We start from the raw sequence: 13,369 nt of genomic DNA on the forward strand, positions 1-13,369 counted from the left end.
TGTGGCTGACCAAGCCAAAAGATGTAGAGTGGTGAAGGATAGAGAGTGAACCATGGTAAAAGTCATAGATGATGTAATTTATTACTTTGATCAGGGCCCTTTCAGTGCTGTGGTAGGGGCTTAAACCTGATATGATAGATTAAAATACAGAGTTCGGGACAGTGGGCACAAATATGGAGATATCAATACTTTCATTGACTTTAGAGAAATAGGTAAAGGAGACAAGGCAGCAGTCTGCAAGGACGCTAGGGGGTCAGTGTTCTTTCGATCACAACTTTCATCAGCTTTTGCAACGTTAAGGTACAATATGTGGCAATTTACACAATTTCATCACACAGCACAACTTCCCACCAGTTTTACTACTCACTGGAGCTTCAATTTGTCTTGTTTCTCTCCAGCTACCTAACAGTGAAAAAAGTTTCAAGCTGGTACAGTAGCAGTTAGTCTTGCAGTTGGAAGAAGCTCTACTCACTGGCATCATTTAAGATTAGAGTTAATTAAAGTCCCTGTGAGTGGAGCAGAGGTGAGTGCCTGGGGAACGTAGCTTTCTTTTATTCATTCATGGGATGTGGGCATCACTGGCAAGGCCAACATTTATTGTCCATCCCTAATGGCCCTTGAGAAGGTGGTGGTGAGCTGCTTTCTTGAACCGCTGTAGTCCGTGTGGTGTTGGTACACCCACAGTGCTGTTAGGTGGATAGTTACTTTCCTGTAGCAGTTTGATACAACTGAGTGGCTTGCTAGGTCATTTTAGAGTTTAGTTAAGAGTCAACCATATTGTTGTGGGTCTGGAGTGACATTTAGGCCAGATGGGGTAATGACAACAGATTTCCTTCCCTAAAGAATAATAGTGAACCAGATAGGTTTTTACAACAATCTGGTAGTTTCACGATCACCTTTATAGATCATTTTTTAATTCCAAATGTATTTCATTAACTGTATTTCAATTCCCCAACTGCAGTGGTGGGATTCGAATTCATATCTCTGGATCATTAATCCATACCTCTGGATTATTAGTCCAGTAACATAAACCATTATGCTATTGTACCTGTAAACTATTACAGTGATCAACTCATCTTATGGACTCAACATGGATTCACCTCTGTTCCATCCATTTGAACTTTAAATCAGACTAATTTTAAATAAAAAACAGAAAATTCTGGAAGTACTCAGGATATCAGGCAGCATCTGTGGAGAAAGAAACAGAGTTAACGATTCAATGATAGCTCAGGTAAATAGTTCAGGTGAATGCATTGTCAGCTGACTGTACCTCCAGCTGTTACCGTAACAGCAGCAAACATTTTTCACTGCTTAGTTGGCAGTGAAAAGGTAGAACACAGCCAGTGAGGTGAGAATCTGAATGTGATGCACACACCTGCAAGTAAAATATCACCCATAATTACTGCTGTTTAATTACATAAGTCACTGCATTTTAAAATTAATTCATTGTATATGAAGCACTTTGAGACACTTCTGAAAAGATGTGAAGACATAATTAATTCTCTTTTCTTTTATTTTCCCTATAAAAATGGAATTACTTAGCTCTCTTAGTTTTGCCTTTTAAAATCTTAATGCTTTTAAAAATGAAGCTTGGCATGAGCACATCACTAACTGCTGATTTACCACATTTCTTTGAAAGAACATTGCCTGATCAGTCAGTCTGCAAAATATAGATGTATCAAGCAAGTGACAAGTATTATGTTTGCACAAGGAAACATTTTCATTATTTTTCCTATGGAAAAGAAGCATGATCTGTACAGGAAGCAGTGATTTAACCAGGTGGCAGGATTCCAATGAGTTCAGAGCATCATAGGTGGCACCCATAAGACAATCAAGGCTACTCTAAGGCATATATGAAAATAAAAGTGTTTTCCCTCAAAAAAATGTTTAAATGGTATCTGATCACAGAGGTATTGTGCAACCGTGGCTAACAAAAGAAGTTAAGGATTGCATTAGGTCAAAGGAAGTGGCTTTTTCGGTCGCCAGAAAAAGTGGTAAACCAGAGGATTGGGAGCAATTTAGAGTCAAACAAAAGAGGACCAAGACACTGGTAAAGAAAAAGGAAAAGAGATTATGAATGTAAGCTAACTGGAAACATAAAAGGTGGACTGTAAAAGCTTCTTTAGGTATCTGAAAAGGAAACGATTAGCAAGGACAAATGTGGGTCCACTGCAGGCGGAGACAGGAGAGTTTGTGGTGGAGATTACTGAAATGGCCGAGAGACCAAATAATTAATATGTATCTGTTTCATGGAGGAAGGTACTGAAAATCTCCCAGAAATACTACGGAACCAAGGGACTTGTAAAAATGAGGAACTGAAAGTAATTAGTATCAATAAAGAGGTAGTACTCAAAAAATTATCTGGATTGAAAGTTGATAAATCCCCTGGACCACATGAACTACATCCGGGAGTACTGAAGGAGGTGCTATAGAGATAGTGAGTGGTGGTTATCTTTCAAACTTCTATAGATTCTGGAAGGGTTCCTGCAGACTGGAAAGTAGCAAATATAACCCCACTATTTAAGAAGGAAGCAAGAGAGAAAATGGAGAACTACAGACTTGTTAGTTTGACGTCAGTAGTGGGGAAAATGTTAGAATCTAAGATGAGATAACCGGTGTTATGACTGAGGCGGGAGGAGTGCACTGTTAATTCAGTCCCACTTCTCCACAGGTCACAACATAATTTTAAAAAATTTTCCCACTTACTAATACAGGCAATCACATATTCTCTTTTTCCCAGAATAGAACATGCTAACCAGGTTTCTTTAATGAACAAAATTAACAGTTTATTATAAAAAATGTCTTAACTAGTAATGAAGTAAAACATAAGTGCACAGATTAAAACTTTTGAAGTCCGAACATTAAATTTTAGAGTCCTCTTTTTCCCTTAGCATCTCACACTCACATACACCGGTTAACCGAAAAAAGGGATTTTTGGATCAGAGCTGTGTTACAGACAAAAAGTACTTGCTCGTTTTTGAAGAAAACAGCAGATATGTTGTTCCAAAACTGGCATAGTCTAACTTCCGAGTACAGGTAGATAAGTCACTAGGATCTTTAGAACAGTTCTTTTCAGACTGCGTTGAAAAGTATTTTTAGCAGGCTTCCTTCAAAAACGGGAAACAAGATGAATTGACACAGTGGACTTCTCAGGGTTTTGAGAGTTTTGCTGGAAAACTAAGCTGGGTTGTGGTTTTCTCTTCTTCCTTGGAAATCTCTCCTTCTGCAGCAGACTTCACTTTATCTCACCCCAGAAGGGAAAACAAATACTCACTGACTGACAACTAAAAAGCTCGTCAGTTTTCTGCACTCCAAGGTGCTCTGCAGCTACTGGGCTTGTCCAATCAAGGGAGTGCTTGTCACTTCTCTGTCTCCTCTGCCAAGGAGGCTTGAAGGGGATTTGGGCAGGCTAAGTGAATGGGCAAGAACACGGCAAAATATTTCTTAAATGGTGAGAGGTTGGGAAGCGTTGATGTCCGAAGAGACCTGGGTGTCCTTGTTCATGCATCACTAAAAGCTAGAATGCAGGTGTAACAAGCAATTAAGAAGTCAAATAGTATGTTGACCTTCGTTGCAAGGGGATTTGAGCACAGGAGTAAAGATGTATTGCTTCAATTGTACAAAACCTTGGTGTGACTGCACCTGGAGCATTGTGTACAATTTGGTCTCCTTATCTAAGGAAGGATACATTTGCCATAGAGGGAGTGCAATGGAGGTTCACCAGACTAATCCCTAGAATGGAAGGATTGTCTTATGAGGAGAGATTGCAGAAACTGGGCCTGTATTCTCTACAGTCTTGAAGAATGAGAGGTGATCTCATTGAAACTTACAAAATTCTTACGGGGCGTGACAGGGTATAAGTGAATAGGATGTTTCCTCTGGCTGGTGAGTTTAGAAAAAGGGGACACAGTCTCAGAATAAGGGGCAAGCAATTTAAGACTGAGATGAGGAGGAATTTCTTTACTCAGAGGGTGGTGAATCTGTGGAATTCTCTATCCCAGAGGGCTGTGGAAGCTCAAATTATTGAACATGTTCAAGACAGAAATCAATAGATTTCTGAATACTAACAACATCAAGGGATATGGGGATAGTGGGGAAAAATGGCATAGAGGTAAATGATCAGCCATGATCTGGTAGAATGGCTTAGAAGGCTTGATGGGCCGACTGGCCTACTACTGCTTCTATTTCCTATGATCCTAAGTCAATCACTTTATCCCTGAAGTAGCGTTCACTGATTATTCAGTTTGGATTATGAGAAGAATGTGACACATTGAGTGGATGGCTTGTAGGAGTTATGGTCACTAGCCTCATTGAGAAATCGAATAGCAAAGGAGCAGCGCATAAGAAAATCTTGAGCACCTGCTAGGTATTCCCAAGCAGTCTGCTACACCTGCAAGAAAAGCGGGCCTTGAATCACAGTATCACAGAATTGTTACAAAGCAGAAGGCAGCCATTCGGCCCGTCGTGTCCGCACTGGCTCTCTGAAAGAGAAATTCCCTCAGTCCCATTGAAAGTAAAAAGGGGGAAGACAGTGGTGTCGTGGTAATGTCACTGGACTCATGATCCAGAAGGCCTGGGCTCATACACTGGGGGATATAGGTTCAAATCCCACCATGGCAGCTGGTGGAATTTAATGACTCTAAGCACAATGTGGGAAATTACTCGAGAAGATTCAGGGATGTGAAGTTGGGGAAGGACAGAAAACTTGCAAGACCAAGATACAGTTTTAAAAAAGGGCGGCACAGTGGCGCAGTGGTTAGCACTGCAGCCTCACAGCTCCAGTGACCTGGGTTTGGTTCTGGGTCCTGCCTGTGTGGAGTTTGCAAGTTCTCCCTGTGACTGCGTGGGTTTCCGCCGGGTGCTCTGGTTTCCTCCCACAGCCAAAGACTTGCAGGCTGATAGGTAAATTGGCCATTGTAAATTGCCCCTAGTGTAGGTAGGTGGTAGGAGAATGGTGGGAATATGGGATTAATGTAGGATTAGTATAAAATGGGGGGTTGTTGGTCGGCACAGACTCGGTGGGCCGAAGGGCCTGTTTTAGTGCTGTATCTCTCTATGACTCTAAAGAACAAAGAATTTGTACAAAAAAGTGGCTGCGTGTAATGTAGACATTTCTTGATGGGTCCTAAAGAATTGTGTTAGAGGGTTGAATTTAACAGGCCCGGAAAAGGGCGCTGTTCCTGTCCATCTCGCAAGCAGCCGACCCACCGCAATTATGCAGCGGGCACCCATTTTGCAATGAGGCGCTGCGAGTCCCCCCTATCACATGGCAGGGGCGAGAGACGAGTCGGTGATTATGGCATCGGATGACTCCGGAGCAGACTCTGGCATCATATTTAAAGACCTGATACCCTGCATTCATTCCTGCCTTCGAGTCATTTGCAGCTTTGTGCAGCTTAAAATTCTGCTTGACTGGTTCCTGTAACCCGGCACCTCACAAGGAGGGCAGTAAATGATGGTCAAAGCAAGGGGCAGGTTGGCCCCACAGTTCAATGATGCCTCCCTGCAGATTCTCCTCCAGGCTGCAAGGGAAAGGCAGTTAGTTCTCTTCCCCAGCGATAACAAGAGGTCCTCCTGCTTAACCAAGCAAGCCTGGGTGGAGATCACAGAGCAAGTCAGCAACCGTGGGGTCACCCAATGTAATTGGGTCCAGTGCAGAAAGAGGATCAACAACCTTCTGCATTCTGCCAAGGTGAGTGCTCCATACCACTTACCTTTGAGAACTGCATGCGACTTCGCAGGAGGGTGTGCGACATGGGGAGGGTAGCACTGCAACTGCGATGGCCGGGGGCAAGGGTTTCATCTTGTCCTAACAGATGAATGGCTGCATCTCAGCCACAAGTTACCTTCCTTCATTGCTCACCCCCATTAACTCCCGTGACAGTGTGTGCCAGCATGAGATACATCAGATCAAAGGTGATTGGAGGAAGGTTTAGAGGAGATGTCAGAGGTAGGTTCTTTACATAGAGAGTGGTGGGTGCGTGGAATGCACTGCCAGCGGTGGTAGTAGAAGCAGATACATTAGGGACATTTAAGCGACTCTTGGATAGGTACATGGATGATAGTAGAATGAAGGGTATGTAGGTAGTTTGATCTTAGAGTAGGTTAAAGGGTCGGCACAACATCGTGGGCCGAAGGGCCTGTACTGTGCTGTACTGTTCTATGTTCTAGATCCCCCAGTAGAAGATGAAGGGCTGAGATTAGCAGTACAGTCATGTTGATCTGTCTGCCATTCTCTTCGATCTCCATCCTTCCTCTTGCAGCACAAGAGGGCGCACAATAGAAGGGTGATGGTCCAGACTGGCGGCGGACTCCCAGATCTGCGCCCACTCATCTCTGCCGAGCAAGAGCATTGGAGCTGACGGGCAATCGGGGCAGCCATGCTACATTGGATGGGGAGACTGGAGTTCCTGCACAACAGAGTGAAGATTGACTCCCGCTGGCATACACATTAATGTTGGGGATCCACATCATGCATGGTTGGTATCAGAATATCTGCACAGCCTAATCCACATATTTATGTTCTCTCATAAAGGTCGGTGTCCGCAAGAGCCCGCAGCCACAAGGGGACAGCCATCCACCAGCGCAGATATTTTCATCTCAGTGGGTACCGCTTGGCATTAGAATCAGGGTCACAAGCTGGTGAGAACACCGCACACACCGAAACAGCTGGTTGAGGCGGAGACAGATGAGACCTCTGACAATCGGAGGACTGTGCGTGGCCAGGCCCATGCTGAGCCCCAGGATGATGACAAGCCTCTGGCGTTGACAACAAGAGCATGCCGGAGTTTCAGAGAGAGGTAAGGCAACATCAGATGAAACTGCCAGAGATGATGCGCAGCCATGAGCGTATGATGGAGTAGTCCAGGCATATGTCTCAGGGATATAAGTGCATGGCTTCCTCCATCGAGAGGTTGCCAACCCTCAGGGAGAGCCAGATCCCAGAGATGCACACAGACCTACGCATCACCTTGGCCATGAGCTCAACACAGCAGTGGCAAAACGAGTGAAGGGACAGGAGCCTGGAGACTTCTCTCACTCCTGGTCCTTTTTTGGTGAGCAGGAAGACTTAAAGAGGGCCTTCAAAAGGAAGATAGGTTGCCATCCACATCTGGGGGCTCTGTCAGGGTACTCCAAATGTGGACACCGCTTCTCATCCCCTCTGCCAGTAAGCCCCACTCCAGCAGTCGCGACGTCCGAGCAGAGTCCTGCACCAGTCCAGGACACCCCCAGGCAGCCAGCCGCCCGCCAAAGTCATTACAAGCCAAGGGGCAGCCTGATCAGCAGTCTACCTGCAGCCCAGCTGCTGTCGCAAGCATCACACTGCATAGGAGCACCCGCAAACGTATTAAGAACATCTAGCCACACTTTGGGTCCGACAGGTGTTTCAAATATGTTTTGTAGTCGCTAATTAAAATTTCCTTTGTTCAAATCATTAACCATCATTGTATGAAAGCCATGTGTCATTATGCCTTAATTGTGAGCAGCTGACTTCCCCCTTAGAGCAATGCCAATGTGACCACAGCCCTCATTAACATGCCAAGGTGATGAGAACCCCCACAAGATAGGGACCACAAATGGAAAAGAGGTGACAGAGTTCAGGCATTAATGTGAGCCTTTATTTAACTCTGTGAATGGGCATCAGGTTGGCTGGAAACGAGTCACTATGAGATTGTCTCTTGCCTCCTTCACGCGTCACTCAATCCGTCTGGCCTCCTGCACGGGATTGTCATCATCAATTGCTGCTTGCCCCTCTCCCTCCTCGTCGGTGGATGAGTATCACTCAGGCATGTCATTCTCATGTAAGGCCTTCCCTCTTTGCAGTGCTAGATTTTGTAAAGCACAGAAGATCACCATGATATGCAATATCCTCGCCAGGCCATACTGCAGGGCTCTACCAAATTGCCTGGGGCAGCAGAATCTCATCAGCAGCAGCCCAATGGCCTGCTTGATGGCTGATTGGTGGTGCCATGGCAATTGTTCTACCTCTCCTCCACTGAATTGAGACGGTTCCTCACAGGCGTCAGAAGCCATATCTTCAATGAGTAGTCCTTGTCCAATAATATATCCTGAAGGCAAGTGGGGGAGGGGAGGGGAGGGGAGTGGGGTGGGCATCAAAAACTGTGGTACCTGGAACTGTCGAAGAATGTAGGAGTTGTGGCTGCTTCCTGGGAAGCAGGTGTTTAAGTTCCAGAAAGCTGGTTATGGAAGGAGCCTATATTTACTCATTTTCACAGTTATTATGCAGAGTAACATGTAACTCCTCACTCAAAACCCCCACCAGTCTCAGGGAGTGTCTGCTTAAGTGCTCAACTAAGATCCCAATTAACACCATTCATTTGCACATGATCAAACTGTTGACACACAATTAACAGATTAACAGTGAGGACACACCTGCAAGAAGCACTGTTGGTCGTTCCAGATCAGCCGAACGTTGACTGAATGGAAGCCCTTCCTGTTGATAAAGGCAGCAGGCTTCTCCGTAGGAGCCTTGACGGCTACATGCGTGCAATGTATCCTACCTTGCACCTGGGGGAATCTTGCGATGGCCCCTAATCAGATAGCCCTCTCAGCCTGACTGTCAAGGGCTGGTCCAGTAGCGCGCATAGTTGCCGGCCCTCTTGAACAGGGCAATGGTCACCACCTTGATGCAGCGGTCACATGTCCCCGGTGAATTCCTGGAGAGATCCAGATGTGAAGAAGTTTAATGCAATGACGATTTTCAGGGCTACTGGCATTGGATGACACCCAAATCCTATAGATTGCAACTCATCCTGCAGCAGACCGCTTAAGTCAGTCAGTGACGCCCTCCCTGTACAGCCGTAGTCTTTGCTGACAATGGTGCTCAGCCATTTGGAGGAAGCTGACCTGAGTCCAGCACACTCTTTGGCGCTGGTGTCCCCTTCTTGGCAAGGCCAGCTGTTGTACTCTCGTCGTGGAGTTTCTCATGGGCAATTACGAATAGGCAATAAATGCTGGCCTGGCCAGCAACGCCCACATCCCCATAAATGAATTTTAAAAAAAGACAGGCGCAGCTGCCTGTTGGACCTCTCTCCAGTGGAGGCGCCGAATGGCCTCCTTCTGTGCTGTAAATGACTCTATGACTCTACCATGCCATGGGGGTCCAGAAATATGTATGAGACCCCATGCCAAGTGACCTGTGGGCCAGCAGAGCTCTGTCGAGGCAGAGACGACCCTGCCTTGGCAACTGAGGATCTGACAAATCTCTCGGCGGAGTCGCTGATGGACCTCAGAACCCAACCTTGATGATGGCCCACCCTCTGTTCCAGCAGTGTGAGCGACCAAAACCATCACACAGCAAATTGTCACCCAAACCCATACTTAACCCCCTTGCAGAGCCCCCAGGACCCCAGACCTCATTGCTGAGCAGCCCCAGGACCTCAGACCCCATTGCAGAGCCCCTGGGATCCCAGACTGCCTTTCTAAGCCGCCCCTGGACCCCTGACACCCTTGCTGAGCACCCCCCCGGGACCATGGACCCTCTTGCTGAACCCCAGTCCCCTGGATCCCCTTGCTGAGCACCCCACCCCGGACCCCATAGCAGTGCCACCAGGACCCTGGACCCCACTGCAGTGTCCCCCAAGGACCCCGGACCCGCTTGAAGAGCACGCAGCAAAACAGTCCCAAAATGGCCTCTGAATCCTCTTCTTCCCCTATGCAGCAATGCTCAAGGCTGCCTACCCATCGCAGAAATGTGGCTTCTCGCCTCGATGCTGGTTTTAACGGTCGTGAATCCAAAGACACGAGTGCCACTTGCCATTCACAGAATCAAACACCGATAGTTAAATCTGAATTCATTATATTTAAATGCATTTAAATCAGCATTTCAGCAATTTAAAATAGCTTCCTGTCACGTTGATGCGGCAACACAGCCATTGTGCTTTCCTGCCACTGACAAAATCCTGATGCCAGATTTCCGTGCGGACGATTGCAATGCGATTTTTCATTCTCACACGTCGCCATACCCACCCTCAACGGCCGCATTAAATTCAGCCCAGAGTGCACTTCTCACCTTCCTCCTGATAACAGCAAATAATTCTGTCATTTGCAACTACATATCTGGCCTTGCATTAATTCAGTTGACAAGCTCCTTTTAGGCAGCTTGCACTTGAGTTTTTAGTGGAAGATTGTCTTCAGCTTTAAATAAGGCCACTCATCTTTGGTTCAACTCATGCAGCAGGACCTCCAATTCTTACAGAATGAATTAGCACAGAAAGAGACCAATTGTCCCATTATGCATGTGCCGGTTCTTTAAAAAAATCTATCCAATTAGTCCCACTCTGCTGCTCTTGCCCCATAGCCCTGCAATGTTTTTCCCTTTTACTATATATACACACACACACAACTCCTTTTTGAAAGTTACTACTGAATCTGCTTTCACCATCCTTTCAGGCATTGTATTCCAAATCATAACAACTCGCTAAGTTAAAAGAAATTCTCATTCACCCTCTGCTTCTTTTGCCTATTATGTTAAATCTGTGTCTGATTACTGGCCCTCCTGCCAGCAGAACAGTTTCTCCCTATTTATCAAAACTCCTTACAATTTTGAACACTTGTATTCATACTCCCTTAACTTTCTCTGCTCGAAGAAAAACAAACACAGCTTCTCCAATCTCTCCACAGAACTGAATTCTAGCATCCCTGGTATCATTCGAGTAAATCTCCTCTGCACTCCTCTTCAGTATTACATTTCTCTTTTGTGTCATTCTGAATATACTCAGGTTTTCTGCTACTCTACTATATCTCTTTTAACAGTGATTTGCAGCCCTTTAAAAGTTTCCATTTTGCACACACCCCTTCCCAGGCAACTATTCTCTGGGCATGTTCCCATGTGTCAATGGTCTATTCAAATAAGGGGAAGAGAATGGCTTTAAAAATTTCATCAGGCTGACTCTGAGCAGGCACGCACCTGCATCATGGGTCAAAGCAACCTAAATTTCACCATTCTCAAAAAAAAAAGTGCTTTCATATTTTAAATCATGCCGATGGTGTGGTTGACTTGTTTATGGCTTTCTCCTTGAACTCAAAAAAATGTTTGCAATATACAAATGAATTTTTTTGTTCTGGAAACCTGGTGATATTTTGAAATGTTCAATATATGTTTAGGAACAAGATAACTATCATACTCAGAATTAGAAATTAGCAGTATCCGTTAATCCTCTTTTTTGTCATTGAAACCTTTGGCAGAAAATAAGCAACAGGTTTTCTCAGATCCCTTAAAGATAGCATTATTTGCCAACAAGGAATCAGTTTGATTTGGAGTCAATAATTCTAATAACCATCTGATGAATAAGAAAGATGATAAACATTACTTTAACATTGGCATTAACTCACTTAAAGTAAATGTGTTCTTGCCAGTGCTAAAATAATACAATCAGAAAGTTTCAACTACCAATGATGTGTTTGGGCCCTATTTTGTGTTCATTTTACAATAATGAAACTCACATTAATTTCAATAATTATTCTCGATTCAGTCTTCATGTATCTGAGCAAATGTGAAAAATGTTCCTTAATGGATGTAAGTTCCAGTATAATGGCCAGATGATTATAATTGTTTATAGTGATGCTCAAAATATGTTTACTATGCTCTGCCCTGGCGATAATGTCACCAGTTTCAGCAATATATTGTAGATATCAATCCTGCCCCCATAAGAAACTGCAACAAAACTTGTATTGCCTTTTTCTGAGTGGCCTACAGTAGTCTGCCTATTGGTACCTCAAAATTGCATTTTGGTCCTATGAAACTTGCAGGACCCCAATTAGCATACTATATGTCAGCTCCCACCTGAAACAGCTGGGTGTCTCGGCCACGCAAGTGACAGCCACAACGGAAATAGCAGCGGGTGGGTGGGGAGCAGGAATATGACAGCCCAGATAAGTGGTTTTCCCACGATACCGCCCCTTCCTGCTTGCTGGAGTCCCTCATGATAACAATCAGTACTTTTTATAAATACATGAACAGCAAAAAAGGTGTTTTTTCCAAATTAACCACCCACACGGTTCAGGAGAATTTTCTTGATCAAATGTTACACTGCACCCTTGTTCAAAAAAAGGGTGTTGAGGATAACCCAGCAACTACAGGCCAGTAATTTTAACTTCTGTAATTGGAAAGCTTTTAGAAATGATAATCCTGGACAAAATTAATGTGCACTGGGACAAGTGTGAATTAATTAAGGAAAGCCAGCATGGATTTGTTAAGAGCAAATGGTGTCTAACTAACCTGATCAAGTTTTTTGATGAGGTAACAAAGGATTCATGAGGGTAATGTGGCTGATGTGGTGTACATGGACTTCCAAAAGGCATTTGATAAAGAGCCACACAATAGGCTTACCAGAAAAGTTGAAGCCCATAGAATAAAAAGGGACAGTGGCAGCATGGATACAGAGTTGCCTAAGTGACAGGAAACGGAGAGTTGTGGTTAACGGTTGTTTTTCAGACTGGAGGAAGGTATACAGTAGAGTTCTCCAGGGGTTGATACTAAGACCACCGCCTTTCTTGATACATATTAATGACCCAGATTTGGGTGTACAGGGCACAATTTCAAAACTTGCCGATGACGCAAAACTTGGAAGCAGTGTGAACTGTGATGATGGTAGTGATAGATGTCAAGAGGACATAGACAGGTTGATGGAACGGGCGGACAAGTGGCAGATGAAATTTAATGCAGAAAAGTGTGAAGTGATACATTTTGGTAGAATGAGCAGAACCAATATAAAATAAAAGGATGCAATTATAAAGGGGGTCCGGGAACAGAGAGACCTGGGGACATATGTGTATAAATCATTGAAGGTGGCAGGGCAGGTTGAGAAAGTGGTTAAAAAAGTAAATGGGATCTGGGGCTTTATAAATCAAGGCATAGAGTGCAAAAAACAAGGAAGTTACAATGAACCTTTATAAAACACTGGTTCAGCCTCAACTGGAGTATTGTGTCCAGTTCTGGACACTGCACTTAAGGAAGGATGTGAAGGCTTTAGAGAGGGCTCAGCAAAGATTTACAAGAATGGTCCCAGGGATGAGGGACTTCAGTTACGTGGATAGATTGGAGAAGTTGGGATTGTTTTCCTTAGAGAACAGATGGTTGAGAAGAGATTTAGTAGAGCTGTTTAAAATCCTGAGCTGTCTGGACAGAGTAGATAGGGAGCAACTGTTCCCATTGGTAGAAGGTTGAGAACCACAGGACACCAATATTAGGTGAATGGCAAAAGAACCAATGGAGAGAGGAGGAAAACTTTTTTATGCAGTGGGTGGTTAGGATCTGGAATGTATTGCCTGAGAGCACAGTGGAGGCAGATTCAATCATGGCTTTCGAAAGGGAATTGAATAATTATCCAAAGAGAATAAATTTGCT

The 13,369-nt window shown here is 44.6% G+C and overlaps 1 protein-coding gene across 1 annotated transcript in view; it reads right to left on the reverse strand.

Annotated features, from left to right (window-relative positions):
- LOC137384438 (cytoplasmic phosphatidylinositol transfer protein 1-like) overlaps window positions 1-13,369 on the reverse strand; it is a 399,346-nt gene that overhangs the window by 368,543 nt on the left and 17,434 nt on the right. The window lies entirely within an intron of this gene.

Source organism: Heterodontus francisci, chromosome 26 (genome assembly GCF_036365525.1).
Source record: "Heterodontus francisci isolate sHetFra1 chromosome 26, sHetFra1.hap1, whole genome shotgun sequence".
NCBI lineage: Eukaryota > Metazoa > Chordata > Chondrichthyes > Heterodontiformes > Heterodontidae > Heterodontus > Heterodontus francisci.